This window comes from Lepisosteus oculatus, chromosome 7 (assembly GCF_040954835.1).
Source record: "Lepisosteus oculatus isolate fLepOcu1 chromosome 7, fLepOcu1.hap2, whole genome shotgun sequence".
Lineage (NCBI taxonomy): Eukaryota > Metazoa > Chordata > Actinopteri > Semionotiformes > Lepisosteidae > Lepisosteus > Lepisosteus oculatus.
Genome location: NC_090702.1, coordinates 40,326,483 through 40,352,972, shown reverse-complemented (window position 1 = coordinate 40,352,972; position 26,490 = coordinate 40,326,483). Strand labels below are relative to the sequence as shown.

Here is a 26,490-nt window from a genome sequence, read left to right as displayed (position 1 = left end):
AGTAATCAGATCTATCTCTTACACCAAATGCAGTCCACAATGGGGGAGGATAATTAATCTGATGCTCTTACACTTACCAGTATCGTCCATTAAAATTCTGAAAGAGTGCACATTTATTTTAACATTCTGTAGTTTCCAAGGGCTAAATGTAACTCTCAAAAGTCTCTGCTGTTTTAAGAATTTTAAAATCATCCCACATAGTGTAAAAATGATAGAAAAAACATTGCTCATGGTCTGTTACTGCACTTGTAATCACAGTGATTTTATTATACTTCAGTTAGTTTGGGCAATTAACTAATCTTGAAGGCATTAAATGCAATTAATATACTGGTCACATTGAAACTAATTTCCTTTTCTTGAAAATCTTCAGATGTGAATCACTGCACTGCGCAACACGTTAAATTATTCAGATCATGTAGAAATTACATTTGTATTTATTTAAGCATTTTGGAAACATAAAACTTGAGAATTAAATTACAGAGATTTTTAAACTGATATTTACTAAATTTAACTGTAATGGATAAAGATTCAGATGAATGTGATGCATGTTCCTCAAGATGGCTTTATTTTATGCAATGTAATAGCACTAAAATACATAAACATTCAGACTCATGGCTATATAATCTTCTTCAATGCCTGAATTCTTATTTCAACAATAATGATAGGCATAACATAATCAAAATGTAACCAATATAATTTACAGTATTATGTATATTATTTTAAAATAACTGTATAACCCCACCATGAAAAGTGGATTTCCTTAAAATCTGTTTGTCGTTCCTTTTTTATGAAAAGCAGTTTTGCAGTAAAAAGATTTACTGATCTTTTCTTGATCATATCTGTAGACTCCCCCTTTAATTCTAATACAACTATAACCAACAAAGATAAAGGAAACCAATGAAACCAAGGAAGCCCAAGAAAGAAAGAACAAAAGAAATCTGTTAAAATAGGTAATAGAATCTAAAAAAAAATACTGTTGTTTGTTAATATTATATCTTATAGTAGAAATAGCAGCAGTAGTGTAAGTTATAGTATGAGCTGTAGCAATACTGCAGTAGTTGTAATGTTAGTGGTACTTTTTGGTATTTTATAATGGTTTAATTTATTTGTTTAATTTTAATACAGTTCACTTAAGGTTTTTTTTTAAAACAATACACTTTATTAGAATAATGTCTTTTGAGCAAAAAAATAAATGTTTTAGTTTACTTTGAAAAAGGTTCTTCACTAAAGGAACGTTATTAACTTATCCTGCTTCTTCCAGTGGGAAATGAATTTCTTTCCAAAATAAGCTCTTTACAAATCTAACTGGGAAAGGCTTTGGGATACATTTTAAAAAGCTGAGAGAGACTCTAAAAGCAAGGGATGTGAATTTAGATTACTGACTGGATTTATAAATATGTAGATTTTCTTTATTTTCTGTATGCTCTCTGGTAATGTAAGTAGTAATTACACAGAAACTTAAGAGGTTGACTTGAAAGGGCTGTAGGGATATTGGATTGATCAAAGCAAATTAATACTCCCCATTGGTGCTTGTTTGAATATAAGATGAATTATGTTGCCAAAAAAAAAGAGTTTTTTCCATTAAAACAGAGTCAGAACAATCAAAGTCAGTTTGTACAATCATAACCAGAATCTTTCATTTGAAGGAAAATGCCCCATTACACTGTAATATTTATTAGTTTATTATTTGCTTCACATATATATTTAATAATATTTCATTATAAATAAAAATATGAAAAGTTACTGAAGTCCATTTTTAGTTTTAGTTTTATTTAGCTGTTTTGCTATTTTCATAGGTTAAAAATGACTGTTATTTTCTATAATATGCCAGCAAGTGGAATGTATTTATACATCATTTAGTTAAAATAATCTGTTTTGTGAGAATTGATAAGTATGATAGAGTTTTCAATACAGTAAATTGCCCTTTAAAATTATATTTCTTGAGTGGGAACTGGAAAACTAATAGATGATATTTATCAACACCACACATTTAAGCCATTTATGCCAAGTCATATAAAGTTTGTGTAAAACTCACTGAGTGGCCTGAATGGTACTGCATTATTTTGTTAATGCAGTATTGATTTGAATAGAACAGCATTTATTTTCTATGTATACATTAATATGCAAATTGCATCATGATATAATATATTTTAATTGATTATTAGTGTCAGTTTTTATGTGTGAAACATATACCGTATTGTTACATCATTTACCTGAATTATGTACTGCTACAGTACCACAGAATGTGATCAGATATATGAAATAAAAATGGGCATATCCTTTTTTATTTTTTTAATCTTTCCTCATTTTTTTAATTTAAGTTAGGGAGACTGGTGGAATGCGAATGGGAGTCTTTTTGGAAAACAAAATCAATAGAGGAAAAGAAAACAAAAATGAGTTTTAATATCCAAAATAACATGCATATAATGTTGTACTTAGCATTTAGATTAATGTCGTAATGACCAATACAAACTGTATGGCATTAAAGCAAAACTAAAATTGGACTTTGTTGTCTCAGTAGTTTTGGAGGGCACTGCCATTTCTCCCTGCAGAAAACCATTACTATTACCATACTATTAAACACATTCTCACAGTGACTGTACAGAAAAGACATCATTTAGATAACTGAAGGAAAAAATAAACCTGATGAACCGCCAAGAGAGCATGCTTGTTTATAAAATTTTACATCTGTTCCACCCCCAGTTGCTGTGGAACAGTAACTGGCAGGTTTCAATATTGAATAAATAATAAGGGATCAACACTTTTTTAGAGGAGTAGAAATTCACAGTATTGCTACAGATTATAACCTAGGATGGTTCAACTCTACTCCTGGTAGACTGTGGTACTGTACCTGCAGTTTTTCTAGATCCCCTTAAAGCAGCTTACAGGACCTGAGGAGCTGGGAGGAGTTAGTAAATTGTTCCGATAAAGGCAATAATAAGCTGACTGAGGTTATAAGGATGAATTGGAAGAAAATCTGCAGGCACACCAGACTGCCAGGACCAGAGCTGGACCACCCGGATATAAACTGTACAACATTGTTCTTTAGCCTGTACTATTGAAGACATACTGTACTGCAGTTATCCCCAGTTTACAGACTCATGTTTCTAAATAGACAATGTATTTCAATCAGAAATAGCCCTTAGAGATTCATTAAGAGTGATCTGTGATCTCTTATGTTGTAGACCAACAGTTTAAGGCTCTGGACTTGGAAGTCCATGGATTTTGGGTTCTAATCCCAGGTGAGACACTTCTTTTTTATCAGTGAACAAACTGCTTCACCAAAATTGGTCTTTGTAAAATTACCAGTTAAAATATTGCTTTGGATAAAAACATTGGCCAAACAAATCAGTAATAGTATTGGTAATCCCATTTAAAATGGAAAAACAGTTCTGTTCATTGCATTTGTTTAGGCATACTGTATAAACACAGAGCTTGGTCTCATTCAATTAATGTTTATACCAGCAGTATGCTGGACATTATTTTCAAATGAACAAGACAGGCTACAACCAAGAGGGAGCTATCCAACCTTTCTTATGCTTTCAAGATTTTATCATCATTAGTAAATGTTGATTTATATTACTGTTATATTTTTAGAATTTGGAGAATATTGCAAATTTGAGTCAGTTTATAAAAGGTTATAAGTGTCAAATAATATTAATTGGTTAAGAAAGAGCTCAATAGCTTAGAAATTCCACGGCCTTACTAACCATAAAGAAAATAGATTTTTTCTCTGTAACTGCTCAATAGCATCAGCCCCTTTTCAGGTGTGCATATCTTGTTATTATTGATTCAGGAGACAGGCTTATGTCTTTTCTTGGATCATCCACTAAGTCAGTGTATGTTGACAGATATTTTAGTGGAAAACTATTTTACGATTCTACTTTTTTACTATAGTACTGTGGAGAACAAATGAATATGTTGAATATGAGTGAATCTGTTAAATTGTTTTTTTCTCACAAAGTAAATGTAATGCTGTGATATCATGAATGCTTGACCAACGTTACTGAAACATCTTTAAAAGGATTATTATTACTTTTTTTAAACCGACAGTATTTCCAGGGTAATTTATCCTTGTTAATCCAATAATGTTGGGCACTGAAATACTATCTGGGTACAGTCTTTGGCTTTACTGGCAGAGTGTGCTACCATTAGGAAGCCATCTCATATTTAATGCATAAAAGGTGCAGAAATGATCCTAAAGTCTGGCACTCAGAAAATCCTATCTAGTTTTACCTTGACAGGAAATGTGTGTCCAGAGTAATGTCTATAGACACTAATTAAAAATGAACTTTTCATCAGCAAAAAACAAATATGAGATGGACATGAACCGAACAAAACATAATTAAACAGAAGTAATATTAAAGGACCTGAACAACCCCAAGGGAAGATTTGCACAGAAGGCAACAGTCTACAGTATGGGTCACAGTAGAATCAGTAATGTCCTGAATTTATTCAATTAATGCATATTAAAGGGGACCCTCCAACCCTATTTTTACATTTTGGGGTTAGACAGATTTGGCATTGATGAGTGCATTTCAAAACATAATGATAGTAAAATGTACACAATTGTAACGAACAGTTCTTTCCGGACCCTATGCGGACGACACAGTCCAACGGAGTGGGGAAACACTGGGGAAACGTCATGCAGGAAAACGGGGCTGAAGACAGGGGGGCGTGTCCAAGGTGCGCTGGTGCACGGGGGAGGTGTGGCCGAGGCGAACAATCCAAGAGAGTAGTCCTAAGAGTATCCAAAACACATGAGTAAGTCCAAAACCAGGAGATCCATCAGAAGAAGGATTAAAAACGACGAAGGCCAGGTCGGAACCGGCGGACGGGGAACAGGAACGGGAACAGAGGTTAAAACCTTAACGGGACCAGGCGCTTCCTGGTCCCGGACTCGCACGATATGGAAATCAGCTGCAGAGCCCGGAAGAGCGTCAGCGCCTGGCTTTTAAGGTGGGCTGGGAATAGGGAGCAGGTGCATAGAATAAAGTCTTGAGTGATAGGGCTGGAGCACCCTTAAGGAGGGGGAACTAATATCGTGACAACAATAATGTGTTCAATTTACATCATAATAAAATAGGCTAAATTTCAAGGTACAGTATGTGCAGCGGCATATTGAATTCATTGTCTGCAATTCTGAATGAAGCATTAAAACTTCTGGTGATGTGAAGTGGCTCTATTATATTGAAAACAAGGAGGTTTGTGAATACATCTCTTTTAATCCAATAGAAATATTGTGCTCAACTTTGAGGTCGTTCCTTAATTCCATATTTGTAAAATGTTGCGATACTGTTGTTTGGTTGTTGGTCTGAGAAATTGGGAATGCAGATCCCCTTTAACTGTTTAAGATACCTTACTCAGAATGATCATCTGGGGAGCTTAGCACATAACTTATACCATCACATCATCAACGGGTTCAAGAGCAACAACTGGCTTTAATAGGAAGCAACAAAATAATACAGCACAAGTACAGTAGTTTCTCTGGTTGTCTCCTTGCACAACAGAACCCCGCAAACACTTACAAACACACTACTACTGCAACTCTATATATAGACTTTATATTACAATACTCATGTTCTATACAATTATTCAATTATACAATTAATGAACTGTTTACAACAGGTGGAGAATTAACAGCACAAAGTCTTTCAGTCTCTGCTGACCAGCCTCTGTCTTTTGCACTCTTAATGGCAGCTTCATTGTAATTAAACCCCCTCTGCGCACATCACCGATGCTAAGCAACAGTCTACCCATTATCAGAAAGTCTTGCCAAGGGTTGCAAGGTGGGACTAAACACTAAATGGGACAGCATATGATTACATTCTACCATAAAATACATACAGAACAGTATGTGTATTCCAAATTGAGATATTTTGCAAGTTTTTCATATCATTGCTTCATTTTGTTCATGTTAATGAATGTTATTTGTAAGCAACCAGGATCTGGAAAAATATTGACCTAGTTAGTATATGTTGATTACTTAAGAAAAAGAGGACATATGTTTTTGCTTTCAAGGTACTTTACATAATGTAGAAGAAAAACTACATGAAGTGTTGTGTTTCATCTACTTCAAAGTTACAGGGAAGTCAGAAACAATGATACATTAGTGAAGTGTGACACCTAGGAGATTAAAGCATATGTATTTTTTTTCTTCCAAGGGAAAAGCTCTTTCTGTCCACAAAAAGGGGTTCCAAGTATAGCATGATTTGGAATAGAAGAGTTTAGTGGCCTCATTTTGAATGCTGACCTACTGTGATATAGGTTCTCACACTTTTGAGGAATTGTTCTGTTACAGATAGATGAAGGGCTATAAAGCAGGTCATGGTCATAGAATGTGGAGCACTGAGAGCTAAATTCAATTTGGGACTACTCTCTAATCACCTTAGTCCTAGTGGGGAAATAATTCTTCTCCCAGTGCCAATATGCTGCCACTAAAGCTCATCATTCATGGCTGATGAATAACCCTAGCATGCATTTTGTTCAGCATAATGCAGACATCTTGGCATTTTACCGAAAAGAACACCAAATGCCTGTAAATCATTACACATAGAAAATTAAATGTCTGTGACAGATCTTGTCTATCACAGTGAAAGAAAGTGATGAAGAAACTAGTAAACTAAGTATGCCACTAAAGGTCACAAGATTTTCCACCTAATAAATGGCTTCATTTTCTGAGATTTGTGAAAAACTGCAGCCTAAAATGAATATACATTTTATGTTTTTTTTTCTTTTGGAATAAAATGGCTTTAAATCTTAAAATAAAGTTGTCCATTTTGGCAATAGTATTCTCAGATTCAAACAAAGGAATATGCACTCTCTTAATGAAAATTATTGCTTTTTCCTGTTTAATACTGTCTGCTTTCCATGCCCTTCAAGATGTTCATAATCATGTTTTAAAGGTCTTAAAATGTCACTGTTCAATTAAAAATATTAAATGTCAGCGCTAAACCACATTTCTAAACATAACAATTATAAGTGAAGTTATCTAAAAATCAAAGCTTTACACAGTAAATATTTTGATGAAGCAGGCAGCAAATCATGGACTTTCCATACTGTAACTGTTGGCTACATACTGTAACTCTTTTTTTTTTATTTACTTTTCAAATTTTGCTAGTTTTCTTGTTGAACTATCAAATAACAAAATATATTTATTTCTGTCATATCATTCTAAAAATGTGAATACGAGTTTCTAAATTATTGCAATAATACGAATTACAAGTGGTGGACAACATAATGGAAACACCTAAAGAAAAAGGACTCCTATCTCCTATTTTGAAGTAAATCGCAATTAAAAATGATGTGTTTCATATTTATTTCCGTACAAATTACCAATATGTTTCTTCTACAAAAGTAATCTTAAAATCAACACTGTAAGGGTGAGTTTCTAAAGCTACAGGAAAGAATCTAACAGATTTTGAAAAAGGTCAAATATTTAGGGCCTACATTGCAGGTGCCACAGTCACAGAATTGGTCAAATTATTGGATCTCTTATGGTAAGGACAGCCATTGAAACCATTTTAGGGGACCAAGTGCAAGCATTGTTTCCTCAAGATGTTCCTAAATTCCCAGACGATAACATCCCCGAACACTGCTAAACAGATTCAAGAGTGGTTTCTTGAACAGCGGCATGAAGTCAAAAACCTTCCATGGCCTTTCCAACCATCATTGAGCCTTTATGTTTAATACTTACAGTAAAGTAAAGTACAGTAAAGTGCAGAGCAGATTTCCACCTCCTTCTTCTCTCAGAAAACTGGAGGCTTTCCTTCTTGAAGAATGGTCTAATATCTCACTAGTTCAAAACTTGTTTAACAGTTTGCAAGAAGGATTGAAGTTGTTCCAAAGTTAAAGGGTAGCTCAGATCCTTATTTGATATATTTCTTGGGGTTGGCATTATTCTGTTCGCCCCCTGTATATTGCAGTTCTTCAGATCATCTATTGTAGAGGCGCTGCACTTTGAGAACTCAAAACAGTTTTAAACTGTAGAAGCTATAGTAATCAGCAATAGGACTTTCTCAGTGTTCATTCTACACCTCTGCTAAGAGCTGCTTCAAGGTTGCAGACTTAACATGTTATCTTTGTCTAAGACACATGATGGGGGTCATACTTATAGACTTATGGTACTGTCCTTTAAATATTAAAAAATACAAAAAATACATCTGTGGGTGAAGCTTGTTGTCTTCCATGAAGCCAAAGGTGACTTACAAGACCATTACTACCCAAACTAGTTCAATGTTTTCATGTGCTTGGGAGGGAACATTGATGTTGGTTTTCTGTTCTCCCACTTTGTTGTCCATGTTCCTGCCCTGAGAGTAAAGCTACACAGTAGACCATCAACTTAGTTTCAGTTTCGATCACCTACCTCCTTAGGAAACCAAGTGCTGCATTTGTAGATTACAAGAGAAGCTTAAATTCTTCATCAGTGTTCTTTGAAAGGCATCTTTGTGTTTGCTCTCCACAAACTTGTGAAACCAAGTCAATGACACCAGTGCTTGTGCATTTGAAGCTTTTTTTACACAGTTTATATATTAATATTGATATTTTGTTATATGTGTTATTTTCTCATATGCCTCTGGAGATCCTTTTATTTCAAGAGGCATACTATAAGTGTACCGGGGTTGGATGACTGAAGACAGTGTGGTTTTAGTTTTGGACCAGAGTCATTAGACTAAATAATTTACCATCCATTTGGGAAATTAGCTGTACTTCGTCAGGGAACTCATACAATATGTAATTAAGTGGAGCATTTGATTATTTTAATTTATTTAATTTAAAAAAGTTATCTAGTGGAGATGAAATTTATGTGAAAATTCTACTTTGCAAAGTGAAGCAAGCTAACCAGTTTAAATGTCCTTCAGAGCACACATTTGTAATATTTTAATATATCACTGAATATGTAATTCCTCAATGCTTTTACAATACTAAATTCTGGGAGTATGGAACTAGCTAGCCAGCCATGTTGTTGAAGTTGGATGAGATTCTTGGATCGGTTAATCACTTTCAGACGAACTCATCAGCCTTGGCCTCCTCTCATTAACAGTTTATCCTTTCTCATGAAGCCATTGTTTTTAAAATGTCTCATTTTGAGTTAGTATAGAGAACTCATCAGTACTTGCCATTTACATCAGCAAAACAGGAAGAAGACTCGTCGACAGTAAGACAGAACACAGTCGCAGTTAACATGTCAGATCAGTGTGGATCAAAGATCTGTCTGAACCAATCTGTTTCCCCATTTCACTTCTCCTGGCTATTATTTCATAAACCTTCCTTTCTGCACCCTTTTAGAGGGATTTCAGAGCTGTTACTCCGGAAGAACATTAGAAACCAAACTTACCCTTAAACGTGGTTCACACATTCCCTGTATATTAATGATTGACTGATTTATTTTTAGATCATTTGTGTTCATTTACAGATGTCAGTTTTTCACACCTATCTTCAGATGTTCTTTAGTTTGGACACTGTTTCTCACCTTGAACTGTCTCCATTCTCCCAGAATGGTTTATAAGGAACTTTATCGTAAACATTTTGAAGATCTAAACCCAGTGTAACCATTACTGTTGCTGCTTATTCAAAGAACTCGAATTAGTTGGTTAAAGAAAGACCTACTGTACCTTTTCTAATTCCACATTGACTATTCCTTAGCATCCTTCATATAGGTCATCATCTAGTATATTTCTAATTACTTTTTTCATAACCTTACATGAAACAGAGGTCACACAATCTGGAATTATTAGGTAGTTTTGTCACCTTTTTTGTGAATATGCAGTGAATTAGGAACTCTACAGTCCCTGCATACTTTCCTTGATTAGAACATCTGGTGAAAGAGTTGGGACAGGGACTTCTGAATAAAATTTCTTATTCCAGTGAGTTCTCGAGCTTTAGGAATCTCAAGGTTTTATTATTGTTCTTATTGTTTTTTTCATTATTTTAGAAAGTGCATTCTTTTCCCTTAAATTTTTTTCTAGTTAATTTTTAAACCATTTAAGATATTGTTTTTTTTTAGCATTTGCTTTACTCAATCTGTTCTTTACTGCATCTTTTTAAACTGTTGCCATGCATTCTCCATTGATTCCATATCTATCTTGTCCCATTCTGGATCTTTTCAAAGAACACTTCAAAAGCACATATTACAGTATATTCACAGTTCCCTAATGGTTCTCTTACCTCTGTTAGCTTCACTTTGTCTTCGTTGTTTGAAAAGGTACAATCAATATAAGCTTTTCCTCTTGTAAGTACTACAACAAACTGGGTAATAAATCAGTAATAGATTTTGTCTACCATTTCTATTCTTTTGCATATAATTTAATAATTTCATTCTTAATCACTACTTCAGTACTGTATTTGAAGCTGCAATCATTTTTGGTTACATTACTATCAACTTTGCACACCACATTGGTGTAATTGGTGGCCACTTTTTCTGACAAATTTGTTCAAGCTCTTTTTTAATCTACTTGGATATCGCCTTTGGACAGTAGTTTTCAAGTCTTTTCATATGTTATCCATTGGATTCAAGTCAGGACTTTGTTAAGGTTACTAAAGAACATTCACTTCTTATTCTTAAGCTCCTGCAATGAAGCCTTAAAATTGTAGCATCTATATCACCTTCAGTCTTGACATACTTCTTAGTCCCTGCTGATGAGAAGCAGAGCTATAACATAATGCTACCACCATCATGCTTAACAGTAGGGATTAGTTATCAACAGTAGGGTGGTTGACTGAGTGATGCACTATGTTGAGTTTGCATAAGATGTACGATAGCTCTGCATTAAAACCAAAATGTTCCAGTGTTAACTTTATCTTGTCTGAACACACAAAACCTTCTGCCACATGTCTGCAGTATCAATAGGGTGTTTTACTGCAAATCCCTAGTAGGATTGTAGATGTTGTTTTCAGTTCCATACAAACCTGCTTTGTGGAGTGGGATATTGTTGATCCATTGGCATTTTCTCCCATTTCAGTCATCAAACTCTTTCAAAGTCACAGTTGGTCCCATGGTGTTATCCCTAACCTGTTTCACCCTTCCCCAGCTACTCCGTTTGGAGGGTTAGCCTAATCTAGGCAGTGTCTGACTGGTATGATATACAGTAATTTCCACTTCTTAATGACTGGCTTCACCATGCTCAAAGAGATGTGCCTTTATACAACTTTATCCCTGTCTTATGGGTCTTTATGTTTGAATCTTTTAAAATCCACTGCCTGACATAGGCATTACATACTATAGACCTGTTAATTCTGAAATCATATTAACCACTATTAGTGTACTCAACTAAAATCACTAATAACACTATTGTACTCAACTAATAATGTGGTTCATTAGGGTAATTTTGTGCACCTGAATTAATTTAGATTTGCCAAACAGTTTAAATACTTCATGTTTTTCCATTTTGTTTCATATTGATGATCTGTTTGCTTCTTTTTCTGTTTTATATTTTTCTATTTGTTTCTTGCTTTGAATGTGTAGAGTAGGTATTCAGTAATAGGTGTTAATTGTTATTATTGGTATTACAAAAATACTGTACAGATCTACCAAGATTAACTGTCAACTTAAAACAAAATGGTGAAAAAATCATTAGAATGTCATGACATAATTGTGTTTTTGCATAAAAAGTAAAAACATAATTACAGAAATAGTAAAATTATGAGTGACTAAGACTTTCTGAAGCACCATTTATCACATGTTTTTGGTGTAAGTTATTTTTAATTGTTTAATATTTGTTTATGTTTAGTGATTAATTAGAAAACACCAGAAATTTGCTTGGATTTTTGTTTTCTTTCTTACTGGTTCAATACAAATAACTGGAAACACCCCCAAAGAGCTGATTGAGCTGAGAAGAAACAGCAAAGAGGTGTTGCTTACAATTGTATATACTACAGTACATGATGCTTTACAATATTATAATTTGTATCACTTGTATACTGGCTGACAAATTTATTTTTCTGAAATATGCTGATACACATTGAAAATCCAAGTCTAAGTTTAATATTTATATCTCAAATGAGCACATAATGTTTTAAAGGTTAAAAATAGTGAGCAGATAATTTTGTTGTTTGTAGTGAAATTTATTGGGATAAACAAATACTACACTCATGATATCATAAAAACACCAAGTTCTCAGGTTTGGTTTGAAGTTCAACTAATATTGCATACATGAGCTGACTAATAATTTTTATACAGTCATTCAAAAGACATTATTTTAAGATATGACAGTGCCTTCCGTAAGTAATGAAAATCACCTAGTCACCACCAGCATGATTAGAGGAGGCCTGTCAATGAGAGAAGTTGCCTGAAGAATGAAAAGCTCTATTTTAAGAATCAGCAGAGCTGCCAAGAGGATCTAACAAACTGAAATTCTGGAGGATGTACTGCAACTGCTTGAGCCCAAGATTGTCATTGCTCTCTTGTTGTGTAGTGTACTATTCACCGATGAATGCCATTTTGGCGTGATGGAAGAGTTTTTTGGATGCTTGTTTGTAGTCATTACACTGCCTGTTGGGTTATTCAAGGCAATCAGTAGGGTAGTGGAAAAGTGGTAATGTGAGGGGTGAATTACCTTTAACACAAGAAAGCTTTGTAAGATAAATCGTAGTCTTCTATTGGTGAAGTCCTACAATTTTCTGTTCCTGAAATCAAATGTAAATGTAACTGCTGTGGGTACAATTTAATACTACACAGGACTATGTAGTAAATAGCATCAAGAAAACAGTGTTGAGATCCCATGGTGTAGATTTTCTCCTACAGTAAAACCTACTGTATGTGTGACCAATTATCCTATTGCATCCATTGGAGATATCATTGACTGGACATCTTTTACAAGATGGCAAAAGCTGGAAAAAGGACAAGAAATAGATCAGATTTATAACAATCATAGAGATTCTTGTATAGCTAGCAAACTAGTCAGTAAGTTCACAGATGATGCCAAATACTATGAAAGCTGCAAAGAAATTCCAAAAGTTGGAGCACACACCTGAAAGATGACATTTAACATACTGTACTGTACAAAAGCACATGATGATGCACAAAAAGCACAAAAGCACAAGTAAAATTTTCATTTCGTGCTGAAAAGATATGAAAGGAAACACAATGTTTCGGCCGTGGAGCCTTCTTCGGGTGTGAAGAAGGGTGTGAAGAAGGTCCTTCCCACACCCAAAGAAGGCTCCATAGCCGAAACATTGTGTTTCCTTTCTTCTCTTTTCAGCATGGAATAAACCTCTTACTTGTTCCTTGCACAGTATGTATTTTTGTCCTTGTTTCCTTAAAATATTTGATTAAACACATTTGATCTGAGTTGGGGGTTTTTTGTGCAACAATATAGCAAATGCTTAAAATGGCAAAGGTGTGTCATCAGAATTAGAAACATTAAATGCTGCAGAACAAGTCACACATCAATGAATTACTTAGGGAAATATATTTTAAGATATCCAAAAGCATTTAATTTCCTAAGTCTTTGATTATTTTTTCAATTCAAGCAATACTCTGATATTGTCTTGAAAGCTTTAGAAAAAATGTATACAAAAGCTATATTTCAGAGATGATTTAAGATAAATAAAATGAGATCATACAGATCATTGGCTTTAATCTTGAATTGTGAATATCAATTGTGTGTCATTAAACAAAATAAATATGCTGAACTTGAAGATTCTTCTGAGTCATATAATTGAAAACCAGTGGATAAGAAACCTTGAACAAAATTATCCATACAAGGAGTTCATTGAAAATTCATAGCTTGGAATTACAAAATATGATTGTTGATGTAAAAGCTATTAACATTCTACATTCCTTCTTATTGTGCATTCAATGTAGTACTTTGCTGATTTTAGCTAGTCTTCTGGGATGCTTTCCAGTTTCCATGTGTAATCAAAATAGTACAGTTGCAAAACCATTGAGATAAGACTTCAGAGGTTAATAAACATTTCAGAACATTTGATTTAAGGCAAAGAAAATGGCCATTACAGTACATTTGCTGGAGTTTGGGCATTTGATCTTCATCAAATCACTGCTTTAAATTAAAACCTGTTTGCAGTGTACAAATGCTAAGCACATAACAGCTTCACTCTCACAAATAGAGCTTTTGTGTCTAAATTAAAATTTACTTCTGTAAAGTTGATCAGATCTTTCAAAAAAGATCAGATCTTTTATTTTTTTCTGAAAAAAAAAACGTTTTTTTCAATAAATAATTTGAAATAAAGCATCCAGGTGGTTGCAAACAAATGCATTGAGCTAAGTAAAGTTATTTCCAATTTACAAATACCTGTTTATTTTTGTTAAACACGCCTCAAGAGATATGTACATACCAATCTTGATTTAGGATGCAACAAGTTTACAAATTTAATGTGATTCAAAGCCACGTGCTGAGTGTTTATGACAATAGACTGTATGCTATATAGAGTTTATACAGAAGTATGGTAGGAGGGTTAGATAATAATAATTGCTTACACTTATATAGCGGTTTTCTTGACACTCCACTCAAAGCGCTTTACAGGTAATGGGGACTCCCCTCCACCACCTCTAATATGCAGCATCCACCTGGATGATGCGACGGCAGCCATAGTGCGCCAGAACGCTCAAAGCACACCAGCTCTCGGTGGGGAGGAGAATGAAGTGATGAAGCCAATTCATAGAGGGAGATTATTAGGAGGCCATGATTGGTAAAGGCCAATGAGAAATTTGGCCAGGATGCCGGGGTTACACCCCTACTCTTTTCGAAAAACGCCCCTAGGATTCTTAATGACCACAGAGAGTCAGGACCTCAGTTTTTCATCTCATCAGAAGGACAGCTCCTTTTTACAGTATAGTGTCCCCGACACTATACTGGGGCATTAGGACCCACATAGATCGCAGTGTGAGCGCCCCCTGCTGGCCCCACTAACACGTCTTCCAGCATCCAGGTCCTGGTCTCCATCCAGGTACTGACCAGACTCACAGCTGTTTAGCTTCAGTGGAAGACACACTAGGGTTTATTCAGTGATGACAGACAGTGAACGAAAAGCAAAGGCAACCAAGTCCAGGCAAGTCCAAAAGGGGTAGTCAGGGCACAGCCTGTATTCCATGAGCCTGGAGATCCATCTGAGACAATGACAATTTAAATCCCTGGGAAGGGGACTGGGAATACAGGGAGATAAAAGCATAACGGGACCAGACACTCTGAGTCCCAGGCTCAGAAGTCAGGACGTCTGGGATGAAGGCCTTTCCTCTCAGGCTTCCTCCCAGCCTTGTGGTAGGTGGGTCTTTAGATGTCCGTCTTCCAAAGCTAAGCCACGAACTGCGGAGTCGTTAGGCTTTTAAACCAAAATACAAACGAGACACACCTGGAAATAACAGAACCTAATCGGTAACAGAAAAGGGTAGGAGCGCCCTCTAGAGGAGGGATGTGACAGATGGCAGATCACCTTTCTAAATGGGACACCTGGATCAAGGCAAGCAAGGCAGCAAGGCAGCTGGGTCAAAAGCAGCTCAGAGGCTTATCAACAAAAAAGAGATTTCCAAAGGAAGATCATCATGTAGTGCCCCTTTGGACCTTATACAGTATACAGGATATCCTCTGGGTTGACTACTTCCCATCTGGTTGCATGTGACTTTTGGCTGTGACTTACACTACACTGCAGTGATTTCTGTGCCATTGAGTTTCGGCAAAACAGAAGTAATTGCTGTTACCACTCTACATAATTATATAACCAGCTGTCTAGCACAATCAAATTACAATAGCTTATTCTGTTTGCCAGCACATTATTTTGGGACTAGAGAACCACATATGCAATATCAGAGTTGTATTACCCTTCTTTGTTTGATGTCTAAATTTTAAAAATAATAGAAATATCTGTCATCAACATCATGCACCTTGCGGTTATGCTGCTATGACACATCTTTTGGTAGATGGATTTATACTTAATAATCTATAGTGGCAAACCCAGATGCAAAAGGAATTTACTCTGACAAAGTGTGGAATGGATTTCACAATATTAATATCTCAGGCTGGATGCTATACATTCTACGACACAAATTGCACATTGCTTTTTCTTTCTCCACAATCTAATATACTATAAGATCACATCACTCTCAATAACTTCTTATCAGGGTCACACCAGTCTACCAGAGGGCACACACAGAAACATGCACACATTCACACCAGGGCCAATTTTACAGGAGCTAATTAACCTGCCAGTATGTCTTTGGACTGCAGGAGGGAACTGGTGCACCCAGAGGAAACCTACAGTATGCCAACAAGGGGGAAACATGCAAACCCGATGCATATAGCACTCTAGGAATTGAACCCAGTGCTACAGTGCTCCCCAAAATCTTATATAAAAAAATAAATTGAATTACTGTAATAAACCAAAGCCAAATAATTCTCTCCAGAGAGTTTTCTTTGCAAAGCAGTGTATTTGTTTATCCGTAATAATAAAAAAGTTATTTTTAGTTAAAAAATTGTTAGTAATAATGTGCACCCTTAAATAGCTGGATCAAAATCTGAAGCTGATAGAGATCAAAATGCACTTAAGCATGCTTAAAGTAGGAAATACTCACTGGGAGAAGGACAGAAGTTTCAAATGTCAAGTGTTCGATGCTTTCCTGTAATGAAAATTTGCACAAAAAAGGAAATTTGAACAGACATAAAAATATTGCACAGAGTGCATCACACTTAGAAAGGAAGGGAAGGAGGATGATAATACAGGAACTTGCCGTAGGGTTTGCATGCTGCTGAGGCTTTCATTTTACAAGATAGCTGCATAACAATTGGAAGCTCCACATTATAATAGTGCCTGTTAAGGCAATCAGTGACATGAGAACACTGCCATGTGTAATGCTTTCATAGGAGCAAAATGGGTTCCTTCAATAAATGCTCCGTGTGTGACCAGCAACTGATATGTCAGACCTAATTCATAAGCATTAGAATTCAGTACCCTATTCCCTGAGAAATACTCAGTAAACTTGCTATTTTAAATCACATTTCCATGTTATTTTCTTACCTTTTATGATTAATGTAATTTTACAATTTTCTGGCCTAGTGTTATGAAATACAATTTTGGTAGCAGTAAATTGTGAGGTCCCAGGTTGTCAATTTTAATTAAATTCCACTAGTACTTAGATATACAAATATACAGTTTTTAATCTTCAGCAAATGATTAAAAAACTTTATTGACTTTTGACATTTTTCTCCTTTTTATGCTGCATTAAATCTTTATGTTATCACAAATTAATGATACATTGTTTACAGAAAATACAAAGTTGCCATTATGTGCTGTAGTTCATGGCAACAAAAAAAACATGGAAAAAAAATAAGTAATACTGTTTTTAATTTTTTTCAGAGTACTGCAAGCCATGTTAAAAAGTTCAGAGACGGCACAGTGCTGCAGAAAAAGTCTTTGATAGAAATGTTTGTAGCTCGGTACAAAACTTCAATATGTTTTTTTTATGGAAATAGTTTGTTTGTTGGGAAAAAAATGATGTTATCGAAGGTTTTTTTTTTTAATTCTACAGCCCTAGGTTCTCTAAGCTTCCATGTTTTGGATTAAGTGGTTAGAGATGCTGCCTCATATTTGTTGGGTCCTGGATTCAATTCCATTCTGGTGCACATTCTGTCTGTCATTTGCATGCACTGCTTTGCCTGCTTGGATTGTTGCCAGGAGCTGCTTGTCTTAATTTACAAAGACATGTTCCCTAGGTTTATTGGTACCTCCAAATTATGCCTGTTATTTTTGAATAGGCTCTGGGTTGTTTTGCCCTTACCACAATCTTCATTCTTTTTCTGGTGAGGAATTGCTGGGGCATCTAACAACAGGCAGACAAAATTACCCGAGAAAGAGAAAACATGAACTGGGTAATTAAACATGCACCATGAGAAATAATAATATGTGGATTATATTCCCCATGGCAAATCTTGCTTTTCTGTAAATGAAGACATATTGCATTAATTCATGAATGTCCTTTAAATATGACCATCTGCCACTGAGCACAGTATTTGGCATGTATTTAATATGCTGGGGTTCTAATTTTTTCCTGTTTTTTACTTCTCCGTGATCATTCACTTTCAACAGATTTTTGCTAATTTCTTCTGCAGAATCCTATGAGAAAATATGGATTATTCTACTCTTCAAGGAAGAGTATTTTTTCCTTTTGTTTAAACTATATTTTCATGCTCTTTTGAAGAAATTGAGATAGTCAGTAAAAATGAGGTACTCATTATTTATGCAAACGTCTGAGTGATGACATAGAAATGACTCTTTAAAAGTAAAATTGGCTGATACAGCTGACAAAAGCAAAGCAGTACAGGAGTATATAATTTGGCATTTTTCTTTTCACTTATTTAGTATATTTAAACCATTCACGTAAAGATTAATTAAATCAACTGAGCCAGAATTAAAGTCTTTCCATGAATGTGATAGATGTCATCTTGTAAAGGCATATGTAATGTCTCCAGTTTGTAGTCAGTTAAATACAGTATGATTGTCAATTGTAATTTAACAGGCATGAAAAATGACCTTGCTTGACTTCCTGTCTTTGTGATTCAGAATCTTAAACGTGTTTTATCTCCCTACACACACAACTCCTCTTTGAGTTTGAGAGATTTGGGCTGCAAAACAAGTAATTTATTCCTGGACATCCTTTGATCAGAGACAACAATAAACCCATTTTAAGTATTTATTCAGGGAGGTTGACAGGACCTTGCTTGTAGTAAAACTGTACCATTCCTAATAGCTCTGCAAATAAACTACATAGATAGGATTTAAAAGTGTGTGGATGGGGGTATAGATATATGATTATTCATGAACAAATCAATTTTTCAATATTTTTAATATGTAGTATCTATACTCCATATTTGCATTTTTCAATACGTTATATTTGATTTGACTTCAACACTACAACATCTTCAGCATACTGTATATTGAATTGGAATAAGGGTTAGTTAGGAATTAGTGTGCTGTGGAATACAGACATGTTGGAGGTCAATATCATGCTATCTGTCTCTCTTTCCTGAATCCAGCCACACTTAATGGTGTATCAAGCCATGATGTCTGCATTGCCAAAGGTTTCAACAGTTATGGAGAAGGGTGGAGCAATAGGTTCATCACCAGACAGGAATCAAGCCACAGAATGCTCAGACTAACTTTCCAATTTCAATAGTGATTGGTTTAGCTGCATTCAGCCCAGAGAAAAAAATCTGGAATGATCATGAAAGAGGAGCAGTCTGAAATAGGGGGGCAGAGAAAATAGGGACTGAATCTGATGTATCCATCAAATGACAGGATACATCCAAAGCAAAGAGGATTTGAAGTTATTGTTTATCCAAGACCTCCTTGAAGGATAGCATAAGATTTGTGTATTTGTTTACTGTGAAATAATCGATTAGTGCTTTTAAAGGTAGAATATCTTCCCAATTCTACTTATGTCTTATACTCAGTCTGCTTTATTTTCTGTCACATGTTTGTATTTTTTTAATCATAGCACGAATATTTTATTTTCTCTTTTGCACTCTTTCTCATATGGGTGAGGTTACAGTAAATGTGAATTAATCAGTCCCTCAATTTCACCTGTTATTCCTTCCCAAGCTTAATTTTTATTTTTCTTCCTTTACTGAAATGGAACAATACCATTTAAATATTTTATTCAGAAGAATCCTTAAGTGCTTTTCCTATAGGAATTCATCCTGCATTGAAGTACAGCTCCATATGGGAGTTGCATCCAGGAGAGATTTTACACTAGCAGCTTAATTGCAGGGAAAAGAGAGGAATCTCTTAGCCAGTCAAACTAGAATGGTGGAATTTAGGTGAGCTAGTTTTCAAAGACCTGAATAATATTTTATCCAGCAATCTAGGTTTAACATCCCAATTTCTTTGAACACTACAATCCCTGATAGCTACAACAATCTATATCTTGTTTTAGTATTTCAGCTGAAACATGGCAACACCTACAACACATATCCTGTCACCATATTCTGACATGTTATTCCATTGGTATAACATTCCTGGACCAACAGGAAAAAATGGCACTTGTTCAATGACAAACCTCCAGTGGGAACAGTTTTCCTTAGTGATCTCCCACACAGATTCTGACAAACCACAATCTTGGTTGCTCAATTCTGAGATCTGACAGTTCCAGGTTTCAAAGTGATATAGCAGCTAACAGCTATCCCACCTTGATTCGCTAGACTGAGTTTTTTAGTCTTGCTGAGTTTTAGCCTTATCTTGATCTCAATTTCAAAATGCTCTCCATAGGCCCAGGGCACAGAAAAAGACATGTCAGAAGGCTGTAATTTAAAATATGGCTGTAAAAACATTTTCATTTAAATACCATTCTGTTATAAGATCTATTTCTTCATATCTATTCCTTCAAACAAAACCCCTGTTTCTTAGTACAATGTACAGGACAGTTTTCCTCATCCTCATGCAATATAAAATGCACTAATCTAATAAAATGACATTAATCCCATAGTTTCTGCTGCCATTAGTCATCACCTCTTTCAGTTTGCAGTAACCAGTCACTGAATTGATGTAGTATTAGATTATTTTCTGTGAATGTTTTTAATCATAGCATTGACTCTGTGCTGAATATGTACTGATTTTTACATGCTAGCTCTAGGTTTACATGTTTTAATTATACTGTAATTTGACCCAAGCCAGGAACACTGAGGGGCAGTGCTTCTCTACAGAAAACGTGTTTCTTTAAGAGACGACACCTGTAGGGAGTCAATGATTTGATAGTTTATAGCTGTAGTCGGCATTGCTAATACATTCTACTTCACTGCAGACAGAGAGACAGAAGGCTGGCTGTTTGTCCCAGAACCGAGACAGAGAAGGAAGCAAGAGTGTTTCTCTTGAGCAGTATGCTGTATAGCCTTGTTGTTAGTAGTTCACCTGGCACATGTGAGGCACGGCAGTAGTTCTTGCCTGGCCTGAGTAATTGAGGTACTGCTGTTGTAGAGAATTCATGCATTCCCTTTCAAAGTCCACACGTGCGGTAGAAATATGGCTCATGATTTGTCTGTCTGATCATGCACAGACTTGGTATTGTCTGTATTGAATGTGTAATGTTGTTTTTCAGGTTTACTGTCTATGCTTAAATTCAACAAACAAGAAAAAGATACCCACACAAGCTGTGCCTGCACTCTTTTGGGTTCCCCTATCATTTTTTAAAGATAACTTAAGCCTTAACTCATGTGGTAGACTTAAATACATTGAGAGACAGTTTTTAAAACTCAAAAACAATGTTTTATTATTCTCATCTGCAGCGAAGAATGAAACAAGCGTGCAGTTGCTGCCTGTGTGATTCCGTATCCCTGTTATTATTCTGTTTTTGTTATTGAGGAAAGAATTGTTTATCAGCAATTATGTGCTTCTATCAACTTTGTCTGAATGCAAATTATGCAATCTAACCGACAGAAAGAAACCCTGCACATTTCACAAAATATACACAGACAGTTTGCTTGGTTTTGTCTTTTCATGAAATCATTTATCTGTAAGCATTAAAATTAATCTAAGCTGTTATCTGCACACATTAGTATCCCCTTCAGATTTAAATAGAGCTTGTTCCAACAAAAGTCAAGCGCACACACCATGGAGAGCTCTGCCTACCTGTCCCCAGAAACCCAGGGGATACGCTTTTACACAGATAGTGTCCGCCCGTAGAATTTAGGAATGGGGTATGCCCTACATATTTCATGGCAGCTATCGCCCACAAAAACCCAACTCAGAATTCGGTATCCCCTGCACATATCACATTATTAATTTTAAAACAATTTTAAAAATACACAAGATCTGTAATGGTCCTGTCCACATTGCAATGTACACTACATGTTAGAAACCAAAAATAATCACACTTTGTGAAATGTTTTATTTTTACATACACAACAAAGCACAAGTGACCGCACATGATTTCATGCCCAAACAGCGATGTGGAACCAGCAACTGCAAGCATCACATGCAATCTACTGTATAGAAGAATAATGGAAAAAGAGGAAAATGAGTTTTGTGCAAGTAGTGTTTCATCTCAATTCAAGTTCTGATCTTGACAAACTGACAGATGCTGTTACCAGTCACATTACATTTCGTGAAAATACTGTTATATGTTTGCAATCTTGCACTGTATTCCCTAATAACAAGCCTAGGGTGACAAAATCTCTCAAGTCAGCTCCGAATAGAAAAAAAAAATACTTTTCACCAAAGGGGCACAGCTCAGAGTACAGTGGCTCAAACGAATATTAATAGAGAGATTAAGATAGCTACATTAAGATATAAAGATAATGTTGAGGGTGATGTGAGTAAAGGTGACTCATGCCCCACATGGGGAATTTGTACACTCTCCCCATGTTCTCTTGGGTTTCCTCCCATAGTCCCAAGACATCCTCGGATGTTAACAGGTAACTAGGAAAAAGTGGCCCTGGCATGTGTGTGTAAATGTTTGTGTCTCTGTGTGATGGAATGGCATCCAAGAGTACAAACTGCAAAGTCCATGGACACTGAATGAGGGCAGGCCAAGAACGAGAAACCCCAAGTTATTGTAGTTATCTTAATAGTAGTCAAACATATTGCTAAACCAACCCTTTGGGTTGTAAGGAATGTTTTGTGGTGTATTATTTAAAATGACAGAGATTTTGGTGCACAATACTCCCCCTTCTGTCTGAAATATAATGATATCCTTATGCAAAGTTGCCAATACATACAGTACTTTTATATCAGTGTTGGGTTAAAGGACTAAACAGAATCAAGATAGGTGCTCTTCCAAAACTGCTTTGTTCTAGATTTGATATATTTTAACCTTCTTTCTGAGGGAAGAGGATCAAGCTGATGAGCTGATATTATGATGATGCACAATTTGATTTGCATTTTTATAATTTGTGCAGTCTCAGTTAATTTAGCTGCTGTTGCGGGCACAGCCGGACCTTGTTAATTACTAATTAACATTCCGTACATGACTCTCTATTTAAACCCTCTTCAACCTGTATTTCACTGCTTGGTATTGAACAGTGTTACGAAGCATTTTTTAGGACCCGATGCAGACAGCACAATCTGGAAGGGAGTGAACAGACACGGAGAGGAGACAAGAAATTGGGCTGGTAGACTAACAGGGGGGCGTGACGAAGGTGCGCAAGGTGTTTGGGGGGCGTGGTCCAGGCAAAAAGTCCAAGGGTAGTCCAAAGGGAAATCCCGTGCAGGCAAAAGTCCAGAGCCAGGTGATCGAATCCAAGAGACATGACGAAGTTAAAAACCGGAGCGGGATCCGGCATAGGGTTGGGGAGATAAAAAAGGGGTAACGGAACCAGGTACTCCAGGTCCCGGACTCGGCTGGTTCAGGATGCCGATAGGAGGCCTATGTTCACGAGCTATGTAGGGCGACTCGGTGGTAGGCGGGCCTCCAGGCGTCCGTGTTCCAATGCAGAGCCCGGAACAGAGTGAGCGTCTGGCTTTTGTAGGGAGGCTGGAACAGGGAGCAGGTGCACAAAATCAGCTAAAATGTGAAAGGGGGAGGGATTACAAACCTGACAAACAGCCTGCTGTTTTCCCGAGCTCTTCTTCTTCCTGAGGCCTTCAGCGGATAACCCCTTCTACTGCACTGGATCCTGATACTGCTTGCCTCGCCGACTTTTACTCCGTTTAGCCCCTTCGGATTTGTTTGCTCTCATCTATGGAACTGACCTGCACAGGGTTCTTCCTGATGCTCCATAACAGAATAGCGAGCAGTGAAGTGCAGATTGAAGAGGGTTTAAATAAAGAGTGATGTGGGGTATATTCATTGGTAATTAACGAGGTCTGGCTGTGCCCGTAACAGCTGCTTTACCCGAGCTATGATAAAATGTATTATATTCACATATAATAATCACTGACTGTGATACTGTAGATCATGTTGCTTCAGACACACTTGCCTTGGAAATCCATAACATACTGTATAATTGTTCAGGTATTTTCTTTTTGCAGGCAATCCACATCATTGATTTGATAACTCTGTGTACACCTAGAGTACAGAACATGCCATTTGTGTTCCTTACACTCTGGGTTCCAAAATGAAGCCAAGCCCCTAAAACCACAGGAGACCCTGGTTTCCCTCCTGTTTTTGCTCCAAGCACGTCTTCCATCCCTTGGTATTTTAGATCTTGCAATTCAGACAGAACTTTCAAATTCTGTCTTTCAGCTTTACATAGTCATATACTCTGTCTGTATAAAGAGTATTAACAACTTAAATACTCTTTTATGTTTAATGCATTGTATTGATTTATATATTTCTACATTTTTTGCCTTAATCGTGTTTAATTGTATTGCCCCTTAAAACAATGTATAATGAAAAGAGATATAATAATATAAAATGTGACCACCATTTTACATTGTTGCGTTATACCTGTAACCCTGTTTCCCTGGAAAACTAGAATAGCCACCAACCAGTGGGATATTGCCACTCTTAGTGGCAAAAATATTTATATCAGAACTGCAAATTGTCCACCATGGAACATAACACACTAACACTACCCCTTCTCCTGAGGGAATATCAGGACAGTTCAGTCCTTACAATTTCTGAATAAACCTCTCATCAATGCTGTAAATGGTTTAAGAAATTTGTTGAATGCTCCTTTTCTACAAGGAATCAGAAGTACAGAAGTAGCTTGACATGCAGTTAATTTCATAGAGTAACTACCAACCCATGGAACAACAAACTCCGCAGTTGCATGTTATGTGTGGCACTACTGTTTTTGTAAGTGTGAGCAGAGCTAAATGCTTAAGCACGGTGTCTAGAATGCTGCACTGTCTATTAGACAACACTAGTCACCAAATGACTCAAGGAGCCTGCCACATCCATTTCTAGGAAGTGGGGTGACCTGGAGCTAGGCGGGTTTCAGGACATCCGTACCCTCAATGCTGAGCAAGGAGCAAAGCAGACACAGGCTTAAATAGGCTACACAACAAGACACACCAGAAAGACAAGAATAATCACAGGGAACTAGGAACAGGACAGAAGAGCAGCGCCCTCTAGGTGTACAGGGCTTGACACTCACACCTGCTGGGTTCTGTTCTTGCCAAGCTCTCAGTTACACAATTGAACCATAATTTACTTAATAACAAGATTATTTGTAACTACTTGGCTGTTTTCAGCACTTCGACATGTTGGAGGTTTCCTTTTATCTTTTTCATTTAATAAGTAATGTAATATTCCAAACTTCTGAGTAGTAATTCCAAACCAGCAAGTGATTTGACCTTCAGTACAAGGACTGTGAACCCCTTTCCTAGATAATCCTCTAGATTAGTTCTCTTTATTGGTTCTATAATCTTACTTGTAAAAGACTTAAGACTTGCTGAATTATAATTACTTGATTCAGTTTTGTCACCATTTTTATGAATGGGCACCACATTAGCAATTTTACCGGCTACCAATCCCTACAGTATGAATAGCATCTCTTATTTCTATAAGTGTCATTAGTAAAATACCATCAGGCCCAGGAGATTAATTTATTTTAAATGCTTCTCATACCTGTAATACTTCTGACTCTTTTATGCTAATATTTAATACAGACCTTTTTTTTCCTTCTGCTGCCTGAGGTATGCTGATGTTTTCTTCCTGGGTAAACATCTGAGTGAAATAATTGTTTAATATATTCGCTATTTCACCTAGATGTTTCCCAGTGTTGTCACAGATACATTTTACTTTTTCTTGCAGTGTTCTTTTGTTTCTATAATAATGACCGAACCTTTTATTATTAATTTTAGCCTCCATTACAATATTCCTTTCTTTCTCTCTTAGCCATTCAAATGCACTTTTTCATCTGTGCTTGCTATTCATAATATTTCTTCCCTTTAACTGTATCCTGTTCAGTTTTGCTCTTTTTCAGATATTTCATTGGTTGGTGGTAGCTATTTGAAATGAATCTGAACTTCTGCTTCTCAGGATAGTAATAAAAATCTGTGGTCATTAACTTAGATCACTTAAACTCCATTCCTGGAGAGCCTAGTTTCTTCTGTTTTTGTGTTCCAAGCTGAGAAGATATTTAAATAATTAACCTAATTATTTTCTAAATTAGACATATATAGGATTTTTCTTAAGGTCTCTTAGAGTTGATTACACAAGTCATTTATTCCATTAAAGGTCCGCTTACCTATAAATCACTTCAGAGCCTGGTTAGAGCTATTACATTTATGCAGATAATTAATTACATTAGCTATGTAACTATGAATGTGGGTTGAACAAAAACCAGCTTAAAGCATGTATCTATAGCCCTACTAGTCAGGTTGCTTCCACTATTGCAGCAGTACTGGATTAGTGTACTTGGAGCTACATTCTTGATATCTCCCATGGACACTGAGGCACAACTTCATGACAAAAACTGGATATCCTACAGTTTAACACTCAACATGGATCAATAATTTGTACTTTAAAAGTTGTGAGATATACAATCAAAGGAAATCTGGACAGCACTTTACAGGTAATGGGGACTCCCCTCCACCACCACCAATGTGCAGCATCCACCTGGATGATGCGACGGCAGCCATAGTGTGCCAGAACACTCACCA

General features: G+C 36.1%; 1 protein-coding gene across 2 annotated transcripts in view; it reads left to right on the top strand.

Annotated features, from left to right (window-relative positions):
* The window catches only part of kcnd2 (potassium voltage-gated channel, Shal-related subfamily, member 2), a 163,123-nt gene that overhangs the window by 9,405 nt on the left and 127,228 nt on the right, over positions 1 to 26,490 (top strand). The gene's annotated exons all lie outside the window — the stretch shown is intronic.